Below are 22,957 nucleotides of genomic sequence, written 5' to 3'. Positions count from 1 at the left end.
CATTTGATGCCATGACCCTACAGACGAGTATTATGTAATGGCAGCTGCAAGAGCATGCATGTCATGCCTGGGTCACTGCTAATGATCCCTACTGTGGCAAGAAATTTAAATGAGCTGGTATCCTTGTATATTTTTAAAAGTTTAACCTTAACATTTTAAACACCCTATGGCTATAAAAAGTAATCCAAAATTAACCATCATGTAAATCAAAAACCTGATCATAACTCAAAGCCTGACTTCAACTAAACGCACCCATAATCTTATATCCATGATATTATGCAAATTAATCAGATCTAATTAAGGTTGGGACAGGATGTCATCCTGCAGTCATCCAGATTTTTAATTATTTGGAACATAAAAGACAATAGATTTTCGTCAGTGCATCTTTGTACTTTAAATATCAATATATGTTTAAAAATCTATTTTCTGAATGCATGTTATTGTTCTCATTGTGATAAACATATCTATTTATGTTTCATTTTTTAAATAAAAAAAATAACTTATTTTGATAGACCTCTCTCTGTTGATGTATTGCCAGACTTATTTTAGACCGCATAAACCTCGTCCCGTTCTTACAATTGACTGAAAGCTCGCATTTAGATCTGCCTCCATCCAATCAACATTTCTTGTTCAGAAGTGTTATTTATTTATTTATTTATTTTAAAAAAATATAAAAAAAAAAAATCATGTTGGAGAACTGGACTCATGGTTGATATTAACTCATTTTAGAAAAAAACTATTGAAGATAACAAAACATCTATTTTTTTCTATTCCACAGAAGAAAGAAAAGCATAGGGTTAATGACATGAGATGATTAAATACAGTCAGAATTTTCATAGGTGAACTATCCCCTTAAGTGAGAATACAGAGAATAAGTGTGTGTGTGTGTGTGTGTGTGTGTGTGTGTGTGTGTGTGTGTGTGTGTGTGTGTGTGTGTGTGTGTTGTGAGAGAGAGAGAGAGAGAGAGAGAGAGAGAGAGAGAGAGAGAGAGAGAGAGAGAGAGAGAGAGAGAGAGAGAGAGAGAGAGAGAGAGATCCCTTCTGTTTGCTGATGATCTGGTGCTGCTGTCTCCCAGTAAAGAGTGTCTACAGCAGCATCTAGACCTCCTGCACAACTTCTGTCAGTTATGGGCCCTGGGCCCAGTTAACCCCGAAAAGACAAAAATAATGATATTCCGAAAAAGACCCAGCCACCAAGACCAACATCATAGCTTTAAATTAGACAACATGCTCCTTGGCATAAATATTAACAACACAGGAAATTTTAACAAAGCTTTTAACGTCCTCAGAGACAAGGCACAGAGAGCTTTTTATGCAATTACAGTAAGAGAAATATCAAAATTGGCATCCAAATCAGAGTCTGGCTAAAAATATTCAAATCAATAAAAGAACCCATGGTGTGAAGTCTGGGGCCCACTCACAAACCAAGAGTTTACTAAATGGGACAAACACCCAATTGAGACTCTGCAGACCGAACTATGCTAAATCTGAGTACAGCGCAAAAGCCCAAATAATGCCTGCAGAGCAGAATTAGGATTATACCCACTTATAATCACTTTTCAAAAAAGGACCATTAAATTCCATGCCCACCTAAAAAACAGTGATAAACAGATCCTCTATCACAAAGCCATTGAACTACCAAGAGCTGACGCCAGAAAGAAACGCCCTCGGCCAAGGGTCTTAGAGCTGACTACACAAACCAAAACATGTCTGACTGAGAATAAAAACTTAGCCAGACCAAACCAAATAATTAAAACACAAAAAGAAAAATACCTAAAACACTGGCCAGACACAACAGCCCAACAAAGTAAACTGGAATGCTGTTTGGCCCTAAACAGAGAATATAATTTGGCAGGGTACCTGAGTACACTGACAGACCCTAAGCTTAGAAAAGTCCTGAGCATGTACAGACTCAGTGAACACAGTCTCACCATTTCTTTCTATTTGAGAGAGAGAGAGAGAGAGAGAGAGAGAGAGAGAGAGAGAGAGAGAGAGAGAGCAAAGAGCAAATGAGTGAGAAAAGTTCCTAAAAATGGAGAATTCAATCTTTCAGTAGTAGTTCCATTCCCTCACTTTCAATGTGGACGTCAGACAAATTTCCACAATGAAAAAACAGGCTTGATAGATTTTCCAGTGGCGTGGTGAGTGTGGATCTGTGAGTCTCACTAAAAGGGAAAGGTCTTCATCATTTCACCAAAGCACAGCAATATAAGACACTGAGACGTCACGACTTCATGTGAAGAAGGGAAAATCATTAGATGAAGTGTCTGGGAGAGACATTTTCTAGAGCTTTCTTCTTCAGTTGTTAATGATGTAATTGGTGGCAGTTGTAAAATTATGGGTACATTGCCATGGAAACAAGCCTCGAGCTGACAATAACTGAAGCGATATGAGTTGGTCAGCCTTTAAAACAAAAGGCTACTTTGCAAGTTCAGGAAACTAGCCTAAGTATTATTAGTCTATACAAAAACTGTGTTCTTTTCCTTTTAAGAGTACGGTGTACCGAGACTGTTTAACACAGGTCTACTAATGTAGTCAAGCTAAAAAGCATCAATATCACTGTGGACCAATTAAGCTTGACCTGCTGTTTACAGCAGTGGCATAATGTAATGAGAAAGAGGCAGTGATGTTCTCTCTGATGAGCTGCTCTATGACGTTTGCTGTAGCCTGGTTCCGCTGTAAATTAAGTTAGGAGTGCGGCTCAGCAGATGCGAGAGGGACATTGAAAACCCTGCTTGTGGTTTGCATTGAGTATCTAAGATGTCTAGCAGCATAGATTTGACAAATTAGAAAAAAATCTGAATAAACTGAAAATTCCATGATTAAACCGCAAAAAGAAACTATCGGAGAACGGGAAGTGATCATAATAAGTGTCTTATGTGTCTAAGTGTCTTTTCCATCTTTCCATGCACTAAAAAATAATGAAATACAAAAAATGTCTGCAAGTGGATATTGCCCATTTTCTGTTATAGTAATCGCTTTGCTTCCTAATGGATTTAACAAGCGAACCTGTTTTTTGTATACATAACAAAAATGGTGTGAAATTAAAGGAAAAGCACACTTACTGTACAAATGAAAATTCTGTAATCATTTACTCACCAAAACAACACAAAAAAAGAGTTCTTGGCTACACTTTATTTTGATGATCCCCTTTCAATGTTCTGTTGACTATAGGTACCATTGCACCTACATGTCAACTAACTCTCATTAGTAGAGTATTAGTAGACTGGTAGGGCTATGGTTAGGGTTAGTAGAATAAGTTGACATATATACTTGCAAAGTCAGTAGAATGTCTGTTGGGTGACCATCAAAATAGCAGATTTTAAGCAGACAGTCTACTAATACTCTAATGAGAGTTAGTTGAAATGTAGATGCAAAGTTACTCAAAATAAACTGTCTAAAAGGGGCCATCAAAATACAGTGTTACCGGGTTCTTTTGCAGAACTTCAAAGCTGCTTTTTCCATAAAATGAAAGCAAATGGGAACTGGGCTGTCAGGTCCAAAATGACCAAACATTAAAGATGAACCCGAAACCCATTAAAATAGTTTTGTGTGAGGAACAGAACCCACCGAGTCCCGCACATGACATGGAATCCAGCCACAATTTTAATTTGAGGACATTTAATTAATTTGTTCCCTTGTTTAAGTAAAATTGTTATAATGAGAGATAGAGGACCAAAAAGCGAGATTGACAATTATACAGTCTTTAATGGAAATGTGAAGCGAATCACTGAAACAGTAAAGAACATAAATCTTCTCAGGATTCTCAGGAAACAGTCAACGGAAAACTTCGCTTTGTAGAAATCAACATAAACCGCTGGTGGCAGAAATTACTGGAACTCAGGATGCGCAGCGAGGCGTCAGGCGAAGTAGAGCACCGAGTAGACTGTAGTGAGAGGCGAAGTCCGCCGAGAGAGATGGTACCGTAGGCTGGATACCGCGTCTAGATCAGGAACTCAGCGTCTGAATTGGCAGGGCAGAGTACAGTGAGCCAGCAAGAGAAAGGAAGAGATAACGGTCTCGAGGACAAGCCTCCTCACGAACCACACAGGACTTGACACGACAGGACAGGACAGGACTCGATACGTTGACAAGAAAGGTAAGAGAAGCGTCTTCAGCATTAGATAGATCGGAATAAACTGACAAAGAGGCAGAGAAAGAGAGAGTTAGAAATAGCAGGAAACATCAGGGGGAAAGGGGAAACAGGTGAGATGAATGAGCGGAGATTAAGGATAAATGGGAACAGCTGGTACTGATGAGACCAGGGTGATGGTGTAGTGAAAAAGTGAGATGTGGCCACAAGAGGGAGACAGAGGAAGAAGGAACCCAGATCATGACAGTACCCCCCCCCCTCAACTAGCGCCCCCTGGCGCTCCCGAGGAGGAGAGCTGGCGAGAGCGGAGGAAATCATCAATGAGCGAGGGGTCCAGGACGTCCCGGGAGGGAATCCAGCTTCTCTCCTCCGGCCCATACCCCTCCCAATCGACTAAGTATTGGTGACCACGACCCCGGCGGCGCATGTCAAGGATACGACGAACCCTGTAGACAGGAGAATTATCAATACGAACCGGCGGACAGACAGGACGAGAAGGCGCACGCACAACGGGCTTAATATGCGAAACATGGAAAACTGGATGGACTCGACGAAGATAGGATGGGAGGCGAAGGCGTACCGCGACAGGATTAATGACCTTAATAATACGAAATGGCCCGATAAAGCGAGGTGCCAACTTGCGGGAATCGGAATGTAAGGGTAAATTTGCGGTGGAAAGCCAAACGCGCTGCCCACGAAGGTAGCGCGGACTCTTGACTCGACGCTTATTGGCAGTGATGCTCATGCGAGTGTTCGAGCGGCGAAGTGCAATTCTCACTCTCCTCCAAGTGCGCTTACAGCGGTTAATATAGGCTTGAACTGACGGTGAATTAGATACAGCCTCCTGAGACGAAAACAAAGGAGGTTGATAGCCGAGACAGCAGTGGAAAGGCGAAAGACCTGTAGCAGAGGATGGGAGGGAATTGTGTGCATACTCTGCCCAGGCCAGTTGCTCAGACCACGAAGCGGGACAACGGTGAGCAAGGCAGCGAAGAATGCGGGCGACAATTTGATTGGCACGCTCGGCTTGCCCGTTGGTTTGAGGGTGAAAACCCGACGAGAGACTGGCGGTAGCTCCAATTAGACGGCAAAACTCTTTCCAAAAAAAGGCGGAGAATTGCTGACCTCTATCAGAAACCACGTCAGTGGGAAGACCATGTATCTTAAAAACATGATCTACCATAATTTGGGCGGTCTCCTTGGCAGAAGGAAGTTTAGCGAGAGGAATGAATCGAGCAGATTTAGAAAAACGATCGACGACTGTTAGAATGACCGTATTGCCAGCCGACGAAGGAAGCCTGGTAGTAAAATCAAGCGCGATATGAGACCAGGGGCGAGCTGGCACAGGCAATGGTCGAAGTAACCCAGCCGGAGGGGAGTTGCCGGTCTTGCTTTGTGCGCAAGTAACACACGAGGCGATAAAGCGACGCGTATCGCGTTCAATAGTGGGCCACCAGAAACGTTGACGAATGAAAGCAAGAGAGCCCCGCACGCCGGGATGGGCAGACAATTTGGACGAGTGTCCCCACTGGAGGACAGCGCGGCGAACGGACGTGGGCACAAAAAGGAGACTCTTAGGGCAGTTACGTGGCACAGAAACCTGAGATAATGCACGTCTGACCAACCTCTCGATTCCCCACACGGTAGCTCCCACAACACGACCGGGAGGAAAAATAACCTCAGGGGTTATGGCTGTGGTGGGGGAGTCGAAGAGGCGAGAGAGAGCATCAGGCTTTACATTTTTAGAACCGGGGCGAAAAGAGATGGAAAAATCAAAACGTGTAAAAAACAGAGCCCAACGGGCTTGGCGGGCGTTGAGTCTTTTAGCCGAACGTATGTATTCTAAATTTCGATGATCCGTCCATACGATAAAAGGAACGGAAGCGCCTTCTAACCAATGTCTCCATTCGCCGAGCGCCAACTGGATGGCGAGCAGTTCACGATTGCCTACATCGTAATTTCGTTCGGCGGGCGCGAGACGGTGAGAGTAAAAGGCGCAGGGATGTACCTTCCCGTCTGAAGAAGAGCGTTGAGAAAGTACGGCCCCGACCCCGACCTCCGAGGCATCGACTTCGACAATAAATTGTTTCGAGACGTCAGGAGAAAGTAAGATAGGAGCGGAAGTGAAAAGAGTCTTTAGCTGATCAAAAGCAGCTTGAGCTGTCTCTGACCATCTAAAGCGGAACTTGACAGATGTCAGTGCAGTGAGGGGGGCGGCAACTTGGCTAAAATTTCGTATGAAGCGACGATAAAAGTTGGCAAAGCCAAGAAAGCGTTGAAGCGCAACACGAGAATCAGGAATGGGCCAATCGGTGACCGCCCTGACTTTAGCCGGGTCCATACTAACTCCTTCTGCAGAGATGACTGAGCCCAAAAACGTGACCGACGGAACATGAAACGAACATTTCTCAGCTTTGACAAAGAGTCGATTTTCTAACAGACGTTGGAGAACACGACGAACGTGTTGGACATGGACTTGGAGTGAGGGAGAGAAAATGAGAATGTCATCGAGATAGACAAAGACAAAAATATTTAGCATATCTCGTAAGACATCATTGATAAGAGCTTGGAACACGGCGGGGGCGTTGACCAGCCCGAAGGGGAGGACCCTATATTCAAAGTGACCGAGGGGCGTGTTAAAGGCGGTTTTCCATTCGTCACCCTCTTTGATGCGGACTAAATGATAGGCGTTACGAAGATCGAGTTTGGTAAAGACTTTAGCTCCCTGTAGGATCTCAAAGGCTGACGACATTAAAGGCAAGGGATAACGGTTCTTGACAGTAATCTCGTTCAGCCCTCGGTAATCGATACAGGGACGTAACGAACCGTCTTTCTTTTTGACAAAAAAAAACCCTGCACCGGCAGGTGACGAGGAGGGCACAATGGTACCGGCGTTGAGAGAATCTGACAGATAATTCTCCAGCGCCTCCCGTTCAGGAGACGATAGAGAATATAATCTGCCACGCGGGGGCGTGGTCCCCGGGAGAAGGTCGATACTACAATCGTAAGGACGATGGGGGGGGAGAGAAGTGGCCCGGGCTCGACTAAAGACCTCCCGCAGATCGTGATAAACCTCCGGGACTCCAGACAAATCACCGGGTTCTTCCTGAAAAACAGATACAGAGGAAACAGGTGGAACAGCAGAGGTTAAACACTCAACATGACAAGACAATTTCCACGACAAAATAGAGCCATCAGACCAGTTAATCTGGGGATTGTGTAGTACTAGCCAAGGATGACCGAGTACCACAGGGGTAAAGGGGGAATGAAAAATAAAAAAAGAAATTGTCTCTTTATGATTTCCCGAGACGGTAAGCGTCAGAGGTACAGTCTTCTGCTTTATTCTAGGAAGGACGCTACCATCAAGGGCATATAGAGGGGTGGAGTCTTTTAAGTCTATGAGGGGAATACCTTGCTTCCGAGCCCACAACTCATCGAGGAAATTCCCCTCCGCCCCCGAGTCAACCAGAGCCATGCAGGAGACAGATGAGACGGGCCACCGAAGAAGTGCAGGAAGGGTAGTACAGGACCTGGATGGAGAGTTCCTTGACACCGCGCTCGCCAGTAACCCTCCGCCTACTGACGAGCTCTGGCTTTTACCGGACAATGAGTGACAAAGTGGTTTGCAGAGGCGCAGTACATGCAGAGGCGGTTAGTGATGCGTCGCTCGCGTTCCTTGGGAGAAATTCGAAGACCACCAAGTTGCATGGGCTCAGAGTCCGTGTCAGAAGCATGAGGAGAAATGGCAGAGGAAGAAGTGGGAAAGCGAGAGACCTCGGTCCGACGTGCTCTGTGACGCAGGTCAAACCGCTTTTCAATTCGGATCGCCAGATCGATGAGGGCATCGAGTCGAGCAGGCACCTCGCGCATGAAAATCTCGTCCTTGAGATAAGGATTCAACGCCTCTAGAAAGCGCGCAACCAGCGCCGGCTCGTTCCACCCGCAGGAAGTGGAAAGGGTGCGGAACTCTATAGAAAAGTCAGTAACAGTACGCCTTCCCTGGCGAAGAGACGAAAGGAGTCGTGAAGCCTCCTCACCGTGGGCTGACACGGATCATCTCTTGTTTGAAGACTGTGAAGTCGAAGACGCATTCACCTTCTGCCTCCCAGTGAGCCGTACCCCATTCCCGAGCTCGTCCTGTGAGGAGGGAGATTACGTAGGCGACCTTGGCTCGGTCCCGAGCGTAAGTGGCAGGCTGTAACGAGAAAACCACCTCACACTGGGTAAGGAAGGAACGGCACTGAGTAGGCTCACCGGAGTACACAGGAGGATTATTGACACGAGGTTCGGAAACTTCACGGATCTCAGAGGCGGGCGGCTCGTGCCGAATCTGATGAACCCGCTGTGTGAGGTCAGCCATCTGGCTAGCGAGGGAGTCTACAGCCTGGCGAGCGGTGGATATCTCCTGCTCGTGTTTCCCCAACATGGCACCTTGAAGCTCGACTGCCGCTTGAAAGGGATGGCTGCTCGCTTGGTCCATAATTGGTCAGTTTATTCTGTTATAATGAGAGATAGAGGACCAAAAAGCGAGATTGACAATTATACAGTCTTTAATGGAAATGAGAAGCGAATCACTGAAACAGTAAAGAACATAAATCTTCTCAGGATTCTCAGGAAACAGTCAACGGAAAACTTCGCTTTGTAGAAATCAACATAAACCGCTGGTGGCAGAAATTACTGGAACTCAGGATGCGCAGCGAGGCGTCAGGCGAAGTAGAGCACCGAGTAGACTGTAGTGAGAGGCGAAGTCCGCCGAGAGAGATGGTACCGTAGGCTGGATACCGCGTCTAGATCAGGAACTCAGCGTCTGAATTGGCAGGGCAGAGTACAGTGAGCCAGCAAGAGAAAGGAAGAGATAACTGTCTCGAGGACAAGCCTCCTCACGAACCACACAGGACTTGACACGACAGGACAGGACAGGACTCGATACGTTGACAAGAAAGGTAAGAGAAGCGTCTTCAGCATTAGATAGATCGGAATAAACTGACAAAGAGGCAGAGAAAGAGAGAGTTAGAAATAGCAGGAAACATCAGGGGGAAAGGGGAAACAGGTGAGATGAATGAGCGGAGATTAAGGATAAATGGGAACAGCTGGTACTGATGAGACCAGGGTGATGGTGTAGTGAAAAAGTGAGATGTGGCCACAAGAGGGAGACAGAGGAAGAAGGAACCCAGATCATGACAAAAATTAAGGCCACATTGTAATGCATTGTTTCCTCATTTTTATTGACGTAAATCGTGGCCACGACTATTTCGTTACATTATTTTAATTTAGTTAAATTGCGGCCAAGATTTAACTAAACCGAAGGAACAAATCAGTACAATGTGGCCGCAAATTAATATAGTTATGGGAACCACTTATTAATACGTGACCACAATATTTTTTTGGCCTCACATGTCATGTGCAGGAATTCATACCGAAAAAACTTTGCAGATATTAAAACTTCCAGGACAACCAGTGACTAAAGATGTCATCAAACCTCCCATCACTCAGCATTCTATGACTTTCAGCTCAGCATTCATACCATCCCGGCAATGTGTAGATCACATGATCACTGGATTCTCAGTGTCCTTTAACAAGCCCACAGGACAAAGAGCGTTTAAAAATAGAACAGACACCCAAGCTGCTCTCATCCATAATAAATGGTAGTGGATATCCAGTCAGCAGGCCTCACCTGCTCCCTACACACACTCACACACAGCAATCACACAGTGTACTAATGAGGCCAGTGAACTACATATTACACACATTTAGAGTTACGCAAATGAAAAGCATTTCAAACTTCTTACACACTGTTATAGACAACATTATATTAAAGCACAGTACAGATTCTAGGCTAAATAGAAAACAAAATATGATACAGTGCTTTTGGTGACAGTTACATTACAATTTACTCCCCATGTTCATTGTTGATTATTCAGACTAATAGTAACTTGATCTGTAATAGCGAGAGTTCAATCTAACGTATGCTGTCCACAGTCCATCTGGGAGGGTAACAGACACCACAGGCAGGGCCTTTGATATGTGTTACAGAACACAGATGCACACATGCACAAACATCATGAAAGAAACAGACACAGACAGCTGTGTGATTGCCGCTGTGAATGAACTGCACTAGCTTACGCGTGTGTTGGGGAAGATGTAGGTCATTAATTGAAATGTAACACTCATATTGATCCGAATGCACATTCATGCCTCTGACCGCCTATCTTCAATCTGATCTCACAACAGCCACGGTGTTATATGGTTTGAACGTTTAAAGAAAATCAGGAGAGATCAGTCACATAATCTATCACCAGCCAGTATAAACCAAGTTTAAACAGAGAAAATAAGGAGCGATCAGTCACACAATCTATTGTGCGATCAGAAGTGTTAGGCTTTTTTACAACATACAGTTTAAGTAAGCGCATAGAAGAGCTTGTAAGAGCTCATCAATCTATGACACCTTGAATTAATCTGTACATAGTGTTAGCATGTGTTTGTAGGAGGGTTAGTGACATATTAGCGATAAAAGAAAAATTAGAAAAATCATATTTAAGGATAAAAAGACTTTCAAATATTAATTTGGGGTTAGTAAGATTTTTTTAAGCTATTATACTTTTATTCAGCAAGGATGCATTAAACTGATCATAAAATTATCATATTAGAATGATTTCTGATGGATCATGTCACATTAAGGACTGGCGTAATTCAACATTGCCATCATAGGAATACATTTAATAACATTTAAAAAATATATTAAAATAGTTAACAGTTATTTAAAATGTAACGAATTATTATTATTATTATTATTATTATTATTAAAATGTAAGTAATATTTCACAATATTACTGTTTTTACTGTACAAAAATGTTTTTAAAAAACATTACCGACCCCAAACTTTTGAACTACTTAAGGATTCTTTTCAAGAATTTAATTATTTTAATGAAGCTTTTTTCTTCATTGTGTTATTATGCCAAAATGTTAGCAAGCTCTGAGAACATTCCGTGCTAGCTGGGGAGAGACACCGGAAAGAGAAACAGAGGAAAAATATGCCATTAATTATGTTCTTTTGATTGAGAGCTGAAGTATGTGAAAATAAATATAGGAGGCATTGACCCAAAGTTCCATTAGTGGACCACGACATTCCTGTTTACCGGCCATTACTACAAACACACTTAACTGAATAACTGTGTGTGTGTGTCATACAGTTAAATCAGTTTTTCTCCTCTTTCGACATGGATGATAATCAAAGATGTCATTAAAATGTACAGCACTAAGTCACAAAGCCAAACTTAATTGATGTCAAAAGGGCAAATCCAAAGTCTAATCCTTGAACCGTGAATAACCATGGTAACACAAGCTGGACAGAAAAAAACCCTGGTCTGATTCAAAACATTGTGGGTCGACCCACAAATCTAGGGAACTGTCACTGTGCCTTCCAGTAGCAGGACATGGCTAAACAGAGAATTTATTTACTGCGGAAGTGGCCATATCAGCATTTTAATGTAGTGACTTCCCATTTAGCTCTGTGAATTGGAGTTCACCAAATGAAGGGAGAGTTCCTCTGGTGTAACCGTTGAGTTTTTGTCACGGTTCACGAATTCTCTGCCTTTTCCTTGTCTCGTGTTATTGTTGTGTTGTGTGTTAATTAGTGTGGGTGTGTCCTCCGATGATCGCTGATCAGCAGTGCCAGCTGATTCCCATCTACTCACCTATTTATTCTCTGTGACCGGTGTCTTCTGTTGTCAGAGCTTTGTGGTGTATTCCGGTGTTTGTTCCTGTCCCGTTTGACTGTTCCCTGTGATCTACGTTCCAGTTGGATTATTCGTCGTGTCTTCATCTCTGTTCTTCGTCGTCACTCGCCTGGATTTGGATCATCACTGTGTTCATCACTCATCACCAGCCCGGTTGCTCGTCGAGGTCCCTGCGTCACTCTCCCGGCCCCTGTGTGTCGTGCTTTGGACTCTCTGACCACTCTGTTTATTATTTAATAAACCCACTTTACCTGCTATTGTCTCCTCTCTTGCATTCATTACAGAAAGCTCTGACCAGACCATGGAGGCAGCAGAAGGACCCACATTCAGCCTAAACGAATTCATCGCTCGCAGTATCAACTGGATGGACAGGGAGAGAGCATCGCGAACACAGGGCAGGCGGTACAAGCTTTAGTGTGGTTTGTTGGTACACGCAGGTGTCCGAGCTCACCCAACAGTTCCAACATCTACGGAGTCCCGCTGCGCCGCCCACACCGCCGGTTCTGCCCGCACCATCGGAGTTGCCCTTCCAGTTGGAGCCTCGTCTTCCGGTTCCGGAGGCATACTCCGGAGAACCTAACTTTTGCAGAGCGTTCCTGACTAAATGCTCAATGCACTTCTCATTACAACCCCGCACTTTTCAAAATGAGAGAACGAAGGTGGCCTTTGTACTGACGCTGTAGACTGGAAGGGCGGCGTTATGGGGAACGGCGGTGTGGGAGAACCAGGACCCATGCTGCGCCTCGTTCCAGGCACTCGCCGAAGAAATGAAGAGGGTGTTTGATCGGTCTGCGGCAGGAAGAGAGGCAGCCAGAGTTCTCGCCGACTTACAGCTGGGTAACCGATCTGTTTCCGACTACTCTATCGAATTTTGTACACTGGTGGCCAAGTGCCAATGGAACAAGGAGGCGCAGTGGGACATGTTCCTGCGTGAGCTGGCTGACCGTGTCCAACGAGAGATCTACGTGCTGGACCTGCCTACGAGCTTGAACGGACTCATGGACCTGGCCCTCAGGATGGATGCACGTCTCTCCAGAATGGAACGTCGCGTTCTCCCGGTTCGTTTTCCTGGAGTGACAGAGGAACCACGGGCCAGCAGCAGGGACACGGTCAGCCCAGTCGGCGATCACGAGCCCATGCAGGTGGGTAGAGCTCGGCTTTCCTGGGAGGAGAAGGAGAGGCGGAGATCCCAGAGACTCTGTCTGTACTGTGGGGGAGCAGGCCACTTCCTTAATGCCTGTCCAGTAAAAGGCCAAGCCCGATAGTAAACTTGAGGCTACTTTCGGGTGGGATCTCCGCCGAGAAGACCTCATCACCATCGTCCATGCTCCTCCCGGGAAGACTGAGATGGGCAGCCGGCACTCATGACTGTCACGCCCTACTGGACTCAGGAGCGAAGGCAACTTTATGGACTGAAAGCTCGCACATAAGCTCCACATCCCTATCACCACACTTACTCACACCATATCTGTCAACGCACTTACCGGTCAAAGTCTCCCCAATATTGCACTCACCACTGAACCCTTAACACTCATCACATCAGGCAATCATACTGAGACTTTATCATTCCTCCTCCTGGACTCACCCCTGGCACCCATAGTTCTTGGTCACCCCTGGCTCACGTTACATAACCCCAGAGTGGACTGGCGCCATCTCCGCATGGAGCACTCAGTGTTATAAGTCTTGTCTTGTGTCTGCCTGTCCGTCTGTACCTGAGGCAGTGGATTTGTCTAACGTGCCTGTTGAGTATCTAGACCTGAAGGAGGTGTTCAGTAAATCCCGTGCTGCTTTTCTCCCTCCGCACCGTCCCTGCAATAGATTTACTGCCAGGTAAGTCGCCGCCTAAGGGCAAGTTATACTCACTTTCTGTTCCAGAGAGGGAGGCCATGGAGAAATATATTTCTGATTCTTTAGCATCAGGGTTCATCTAGCCTTCCTCTTCATTTGCGGGGGCGGGGTTCTTTTTTGTGGGTAAGAAGGATGGGTCTCTGCGACCTTGTATTGATTACCGGGGGTTGAACAACATCACGGTAAAGAATACTTATCCTTTGCCGCTGATGTCTTCAGCTTTCGAGAGGTTGCAGGGAGCGTCAGTCTTCACAAAATTGGATTTACGGAATGCCTATCATTTGGTTCGCATTAGGAAGGGGTAATAAAATAAACACCCCCAGGGGGCACTTTGAATATTTGGTCATGCCTTTCGGGCTGTCCAGAAAGGCGGAGAAATGCGATTTTCATGCACAGTCTGTTTCTTTTCTAGGATACATCATCTCGTCTGAGGGAGTACGTATGGACCCAGACAAGGTTAAGGCTATGGTAGATTGGCCAAGCCAAGATTCCCGTAAGGCCCTACAGAGGTTTCTGGGGTTCGCCAATTTCTATCGGCGTTTCATTTGCAATTTCAACCAACTAGCCGCTCCTCTGATTGCCTTGACCTCCCCCAGAACTATGTTCAGGTGGTCCGATACAGCGGAAGCTGTATTCGCCAAACTGAAAAGTCGCTTCGTTTCGGCTCCCATCTTGATAGCCCCTGATCCCTCATGTCATTTTGTGGTGGAGGTCGACGCGTCAGAGGTGGGGGTAGGCGCAGTTCTCTCACAACGTTCTTCCACAGACGACAAGATGAATCCGTGCGCATTTTTTTCTCATCGATTATCTCCTGCCGAACGTAACTATGACATTGGTAAAAGAGAGTTGTTAAGAGTCAAATTAGCGTTAGAGGAATGGCGTCATTGGTTAGAAGGGTCGGGGGTACCTTTTATCGTCTGGACTGATCACAAGAATTTGGAATATATCAGAACCGCCAAAAGACTTAACTCCAGGCAGGCTCGGTGGGCCCTTTTTTTTTGGTCGTTTTGATTTTTCTCTCTCGTACCGCCCGGGTTCCAAGAACATCAAACCCGATGCTTTATCGTGTATTTTTGATCATTCCGAACGCCCGTTCACTCCCGAGTGCATTTTACCAGAGATCCTATTTGTCTCCACACTCACATGGGGGATCGAATCGAAGGTCAAGACAGCCTTAGAAGGGGTAACGCCCGGTGGCCCACCGAACCGTTTTTTTGTACCGGAGGAAGTAAGGTCTGACATTATACAGTGGGGGCATTGTTCTAACGTGGCTTGTCATCAAGGAGTTAATAGCACCAGTTTTTTGGTCAGGCAACGATTCTGGTGGCCACTTATGGCTCGTGACATTCGCAGTTTTGTTTTGGCTTGCTCGGTTTGTGCCACTGGTAAGACTTCCAATCGACCCCCAGATGGTTTACTCCAACCGTTGTCTGTCCCTTCGAGACCCTGGTCCCACATTGCGCTAGATTTCATCACCGCCCTCCCACCCTCCCAGGGGAAGACGGTCGTTTTGACCGTAGTGGACCGGTTCTCGAAGGCAGCTAATTTCATTCCCTTGCCTAAATTACCCTCTGCCAAGGAGACAGCGGTGGCTGTGGTTGACCACGTTTTTCGCTTACATGGCCTCCCGATGGACGTGGTTTCTGACAGTGGTCCCCAGTTTGTGTCCAAATTTTGGCGAGAGTTTTGTAGACTACTGGGAGCGACTGTCAGTCTGTCCTCTGGGTTTCATCCCCAGAACAATGGTCAAACCGAGAGAGCCAACCAGGATCTGGAGAGAGTATTGCGATGTTTAGTTTCCAAGAATCCTTCCTCCTGGAGCCAGCAACTCTCAATGGTTGAGTACGCTCATAACTCGTTACCAGTGTCATCCACGGCCCTATCTCCGTTTGAGTGTAGTGTAGGTTATCAGCCACCAGTTTTTCCTAGCCTGGAATCCGAAGTCGCGGTCCCCTCCACCCACGCTTTCGTCCAGAGGTGTCGCCACACATGGACCAGAGCCCGTGAGACTCTGCTCCAGGTGGGGGCGCGCACCAAGGCCAAGGCTGATCGCCACCGGTCGAAGCCTCCCGTATAATTCGTTGGTCAAAAAGTGTGGCTTTCAACTAAGAACATTCCACTACGTTCTGTCTCTAATAAACTTGCTCCCAAATTTATCGGCCCGTTTACTGTCACCAAGATCCTTAGTCCAGTGGTAGTCCGACTCAAACTTCCCTCCTGCGTACAGGAGAATTCATTCCGTCTTTCATGTATCCAAATTAAAACCATTATTTCATTCTCGCCTTAATCCGCCGGCACCGGTTCCCCCTCCGCCGCGACTCGTAGATGGGGAACCAACATATTCGGTCAACCATATTCTGGACTCGAGACGGAGGGGACGCGGATTCCAGTACCTGGTGGACTGGGAAGGTTACGGTCCAGAGGAGAGAAGTTGGGTACCTGCTAGAGACATCCTGGATCACTCCCTTATTGATGATTACAATCGACAGGTAACGGTGTCTGGGAACGCCAGGCGCCATTCCTAGGAGGGGGGGGGGGGGTACTGTCACGGTTAACGAATTCTCTGCCTTTTCCTTGTCTCGTGTGATTGTTGTGTGTTAATTAGTGTGGGTGTGTCCTCCGATGATTGCTGATCAGCAGCGCCAGCTGATTCCCATCTACTCACCTATTTATTCTCTGTGACCGGTGTCTTCTGTTGTCAGAGCTTTGTGGTGTATTCCAGTGTTTGTTCTTCGTCGTCACTCGCCTGGATTCGGATCATAACTGTGTTCATCACTCATCACCAGCCCAGTTGCTCGTCGAGGTCCCTGCGTCACTCTCCCGGCCCTGTGTGTCGTGCTTTGGACTCTCTGACCACTCTGTTTATTATTTAATAAACACACTTTTACCTGCTATTGTCTCCTCTCTTGCATTCATGACAGTTTTATGCCCTGCTAATGGCCATACTGGTGACAGATTAAACTTCAGCAACTTTCATGTTCACTCTTTGGGATTGAACCTGCAATCTTTGTATTACCTACCCAATTTCTTATCAAATAGGGAATAACACAACATTTGAGTGTGAGGCCGAGTACAACCAATAAAACTAAAAACAATTTAGCATCACTTCAAACCAATAGTTCATGATCAAAAAATGAAAATTATGTCATTATTTCATGCCATCCTCATGTCGTTTCAAACTTGTATTTTACTTATTTACACCGTGGAACACATGTAAAGATATCCTGACCAATCCAGGATGCTATCCTATAATAGGATCCTATCCTAAAATCCCATACCACTGAGATGAAGAAGGGAACAATGTTTTTTGATGAAGGAACATCAAATGGGGTCCGAACGGACCCCAAAGACCATATGACGGTTAAAGCCTTTCTTCACCCTAGAAGGGGTTATTGGCCTAAGGTGCCGACCAATGTGGCATGCTCGATAGTTTAATAGGCCTTCTGTCCACCATAATTTCAGACGTTGGACCAGGAAAGATCAAACTTGTTATGTCCGGTCAAAGTTCTACATTATTACATCCAAAGAGCTGCACAGTGGCGTTAAACTGACCAGCTGTTGGTATGCTTCGGTTCACCCAGGCGTTCCCCAGCGTCTTAACAAAGGATAAGCAAGTGGATAGTTGAGGCAATTTCTTTGGCTTATGAGACGCGTGGCCTTTCCTCACCTTTGGCCAGTAGAGCACACTCAACTAGGAGTATGGTGGCCTCGAAGGCCTTGTTATCAAGGGTGTCCCTTCAAGAAGTGCGTGATGTGGTGGTGGGTCCTCTCCGCACACATTTGTGTATGGGAACAGAGGCGTTTCCATAGCGTCATCTCCAATGCAGCATCTCATTCCCTACTCAGGGAACCACGGTTACAGTCGTAATCTGCGATGAAAAAGCTGAATATTCAGCATCATTACTCTAGTCTTCAGTGTCACATTATCCTTCAGAATTCATTCTAATATACTGATTTGGTGGTAAAGAAACATTTCTTCTTATTAATATATCACGGTAGAAAAATATATTTTTCAGGATTCTTAAAAGAATAGAAAGTTCAAAGAACAGCATTTACTTGAAAGAGAATGCTTTTGTAATGATATAAGTCTTTGCATTATCAAAACTGACCCTGTGATCAATTTAATGCATCTTCGCTGAATAAAAGTATTAATTATGACCGCCGCTAGCGTAGCTAGCGAAAGCGGTCATATAGGGATTGTCAAAGTTTTTTTTTTTTTTTTTTCCCGTCACCTTACTGAATTTTTCGTCAACGATACCAGGGACACCGAAACACCGGGGAACATGAAATTTGGTGAGCATGTAGCCCCACTAGACTTCTAAGGAAAAATTTCGTTTGGTCCCCGGGGGCCACTCCCCCCCCGCGCTGGGCCCCCCCAAAACCCCAAAAAATGCAGTTTTTCCTAAATAACTACCTGAACCGTGGCACCGAGGATGAAGAAATTTTTATGGTATGTTGGTCTACTAGACTTTTACGGAAAAATTTCATTTGGTCCCCGGGGGCCACTTCCCCCCCCGCGCTGGGGCCCCCGTAAATTTTTCGTCAACGATACCAGGGACACCGAAGCACCGGGGAACATGAAATTTGGTGGGCATGTAGCCCCACTAGACTTCTAAGGAAAAATTTCGTTTGGTCCCCGGGGGCCACTCCCCCCCCGCGCTGGGCCCCCCCAAACCCCAAAAAATGCAGTTTTTCCTAAATAACTACCTGAACCGTGGCACCGAGGATGAAGAAATTTTTATGGTATGTTGGTCTACTAGACTTTTACGGAAAAATTTCATTTGGTCCCCGGGGGCCACTTCCCCCCCCGCGCTGGGGCCCCTGTAAATTTTTCGTCAACGATACCAGGGACACCGAAGCACCTGGGAACATGAAATTTGGTGGGCATGTAGCCCCACTAGACTTCTAAGGAAAAATTTCGTTTGGTCCCCGGGGGCCACTCCCCCCCCGCGCTGGGCCCCCCCAAACCCAAAAAAATGCAGTTTTTCCTAAATAACTACCTGAACCGTGGCACCGAGGATGAAGAAATTTTTATGGTATGTTGGTCTACTAGACTTTTACAGAAAAATTTCGTTTGGTCCCCGGGGGCCACTTCCCCCCCCCGCGCTGGGGCCCCCGTAAATTTTTCGTCAACGATACCAGGGACACCGAAGCACCGGGGAACATGAAATTTGGTGGGCATGTAGCCCCACTAGACTTCTAAGGAAAAATTTAGTTTGGTCCCCGGGGGCCACTCCCCCCCCCCCGCGCTGGGCCCCCCCAAACCCCAAAAAATGCAGTTTTTCCTAAATAACTACCTGAACCGTGGCACCGAGGATGAAGAAATTTTTATGGTATGTTGGTCTACTAGACTTTTACGGAAAAATTTCATTTGGTCCCCGGGGGCCACTTCCCCCCCCGCGCTGGGGCCCCCGTAAATTTTTCGTCAACGATACCAGGGACACCGAAGCACCGGGGAACATGAAATTTGGTGGGCATGTAGCCCCACTAGACTTCTAAGGAAAAATTTCGTTTGGTCCCCGGGGGCCACTCCCCCCCCCCCCCGCGCTGGGCCCCCCCAAACCCAAAACAATGCAGTTTTTCCTAAATAACTACCTGAACCGTGGCACCGAGGATGAAGAAATTTTTATGGTATGTTGGTCTACTAGACTTTTACAGAAAAATTTCGTTTGGTCCCCGGGGGCCACTTCCCCCCCCGCGCTGGGGCCCCCGTAAATTTTTCGTCAACGATACCAGGGACACCGAAGCACCGGGGAACATGAAATTTGGTGGGCATGTAGCCCCACTAGACTTCTAAGGAAAAATTTCGTTTGGTCCCCGGGGGCCACTCCCCCCCCGCGCTGGGCCCCCCCAAACCCAAAAAAATGCAGTTTTTCCTAAATAACTACCTGAACCGTGGCACCGAGGATGAAGAAATTTTTATGGTATGTTGGTCTACTAGACTTTTACAGAAAAATTTCGTTTGGTCCCCGGGGGCCACTTCCCCCCCCCCCCCCCTCGCGCTGGGGCCCCCGTAAAATTTTTCGTCAACGATACCAGGGACACCGAAGCACCGGGGAACATGAAATTTGGTGGGCATGTAGCCCCACTAGACTTCTAAGGAAAAATTTAGTTTGGTCCCCGGGGGCCACTCCCCCCCCCGCGCTGGGCCCCCCCAAACCCCAAAAAATGCAGTTTTTCCTAAATAACTACCTGAACCGTGGCACCGAGGATGAAGAAATTTTTATGGTATGTTGGTCTACTAGACTTTTACGGAAAAATTTCATTTGGTCCCCGGGGGCCACTTCCCCCCCCCGCGCTGGGGCCCCCGTAAATTTTTCGTCAACGATACCAGGGACACCGAAGCACCGGGGAACATGAAATTTGGTGGGCATGTAGCCCCACTAGACTTCTAAGGAAAAATTTCGTTTGGTCCCCGGGGGCCACTCCCCCCCCCGCGCTGGGCCCCCCCAAACCCAAAAAAAATGCAGTTTTTCCTAAATAACTACCTGAACCGTGGCACCGAGGATGAAGAAATTTTTATGGTATGTTGGTCTACTAGACTTTTAGGGAAAAATTTCGTTTGGTCCCCGGGGGCCACTTCCCCCCCCCCCGCGCTGGGGCCCCCGTAAATTTTTCGTCAACGATACCAGGGACACCGAAGCACCGGGGAACATGAAATTTGGTGGGCATGTAGCCCCACTAGACTTCTAAGGAAAAATTTCGTTTGGTCCCCGGGGGCCACTCCCCCCCCGCGCTGGGCCCCCCCAAACCCCAAAAAATGCAGTTTTTCCTAAATAACTACCTGAACCGTGGCACCGAGGATGAAGACATTTTTATGGTATGTTGGTCTACTAGACTTTTACGGAAAAATTTCGTTTGGTCCCCGGGGGCCACTTCCCCCCCGCGCTGGGGCCCCCGTAAATTTTTCGTCAACGATACCAGGGACACCGAAGCACCGGGGAACATGAAATTTGGTGGGCATTTAGCCCCACTAGACTTCTAAGGAAAAATTTCGTTTGGTCCCCGGGGGCCACTCCCCCCCGGGCTGGGCCCCCCAAAATCCAGAAAAATGCAGTTTTTCCTAAATAACTACCTGAACCGTGGCACCGAGGATGAAGAAATTTTTATGGTATGTTGGTCTACTAGACTTTTAGGGAAAAATTTCGTTTGGTCCCCGGGGGCCACTTCCCCCCCCCGCGCGCTGGGGCCCCCGTAAATTTTTTGTCAACGATACCAGGGACACTGAAGCACCGGGGAACATGAAATTTGGTGGGCATGTAGCCCCACTAGACTTCTAAGGAAAAATTTCGTTTGGTCCCCGGGGGCCACTCCCCCCCCGCGCTGGGCCCCCCCAAACCCAAAAAAATGCAGTTTTTCCTAAATAACTACCTGAACCGTGGCATCGAGGATGAAGAAATTTTTATGGTATGTTGGTCTACTAGACTTTTACGGAAAAATTTCGTTTGGTCCCCGGGGGCCACTTCCCCCCCTGAGCTGGGGCCCCCGTAAATTTTTCGTCAACGATACCAGGGACACCGAAGCACCGGGGAACATGAAATTTGGTGGGCATGTAGCCCCACTAGACTTCTACGGAAAAATTTCGTTTGGTCCCCGGGGGCCACTCCCCCCCCCGCGCTGGGCCCCCCCAAACCCAAAAAAATGCAGTTTTTCCTAAATAACTACCTGAACCGTGGCAACGAGGATGAAGAAATTTTTATGGTATGTTGCTCTTAAGGGCCCACATCAACCTAGCCCATAATCACTCATTTGTGATTTGCGCCCCTCCCATAAAAAATGAAAATGCAATATTATTCTGCTTTAATCGCCCCTATCTTCAGTGGAGATGTTCAGAACTGCACCATATTTCATGTGTATGATTAACTTGACATCCTCTGGGGGTATCCTCTGCTAAGTTTTGTAGAATTTCATCCATGGGGGGGTATAAAATAAATTCATTTATGTGCACATTTAGTGACTGTACACTCATCGGCCTGTAGATGGTGCTGTTGAGCGAAGGGTTGCTGGTTTAGGATGATACTGTCACACACACACATGCAGGAATACAAAGAAACGCAAGCATGCACACACACTGACATCCACACGCACAGACACACACCCATACACACACATACAAATCCACATGCACAGACACACACACACAAACACACACGTGCACACATGTACGCACACATACATACACGCACAGACACACACACACACACACACACACACACAGACACACACATACACAAACACACACACACATACACACACACACACACACACACACACACACACAGACAGACATGCACATACTATTACTTTTTTTAGGTATATACATAAACACGCAATACAGCCAAATTACTCCACGTCATTTATTTTTGTGGAAAGCCAGTGCAGGCCTGAGCGGCGGTCATATTTTGTACCGCGATGCGGTACATCTAGTTTATTTAAACAATTGAAAAACATATTACTGACCCCAAACCTTTGATTGGTCCTGTATATACAAATTTAATATTTTTGAAGCTTTTCCATCCAACTTTTTATTTTATGGAAAAAAGAAACATCAACATTCACCAAAACTTATATTTTTGCGCTCCATGCAAGAAAGTAAGAAAAATGAGTTTAGGACAATATGAGAGCAAATGATTAAACAATTTTAAGAATTTTTGAGTGAGAGCATGAAATTCTTTGATCTTTAAATTGTGTTCCTGGCACAAAATACTGTTTTGCACAAAATGAAACTTCAGTTCTCCACTTTCATGTCTATTCAAGTGTTACTTTTGGTAAGGCAATATCTGAATTATGGTGGAATCAGACAGCTCTTAAGGATCTTAGCTGTGCTTATTAGTTCCAGATGGAACTTTCCTCTTTTTTTTTTTTTTTTTTTTTGCATAACAGGTAAAGAATGAAGAGACAGTCTGATACTCCTTCTGTTCGGAAAGATGAAGTAATGCAGGTGATATTTTAAATGTTAAGCAAGACTGCTATAATGATTTCAGCTCTGTGCCCAGCTGAACGCTTCCAGAAGATTCATTTTCCCCCATTTCAATTACAATCGCAATTAACTGACAAGACACTGGTGCAAAACTATTCATTTCAAAGAGGTAGCCATGGCTGAAAAAGAATAAGGCGGCAATGGTGGAGACTTGACAGGTGGCAGGTACTCAATCTAAGTTTGCCAATAATAACTGTATTGAGCAGTTTTACATGCATTGACATTGATCTGATGCCCTGTTTTTACCTTTCGGTTAGAAACTCCCAACTTAGCATGTTAATAGCTCTGTCCTATATTTCAT

General features: G+C 46.1%; 1 protein-coding gene across 1 annotated transcript in view; it reads right to left on the bottom strand.

Annotated features, from left to right (window-relative positions):
• The window catches only part of dock9b (dedicator of cytokinesis 9b), a 102,225-nt gene that overhangs the window by 78,721 nt on the left and 547 nt on the right, over positions 1 to 22,957 (bottom strand). The gene's annotated exons all lie outside the window — the stretch shown is intronic.

This window comes from Scardinius erythrophthalmus (genome assembly GCF_964197995.2).
Source record: "Scardinius erythrophthalmus genome assembly, chromosome: 12".
Taxonomy (NCBI): Eukaryota; Metazoa; Chordata; class Actinopteri; order Cypriniformes; family Leuciscidae; genus Scardinius; species Scardinius erythrophthalmus.
The sequence above is the reverse complement of the archived record's forward strand: the minus strand, read 5'-3'. Positions and strand labels throughout refer to the sequence as shown.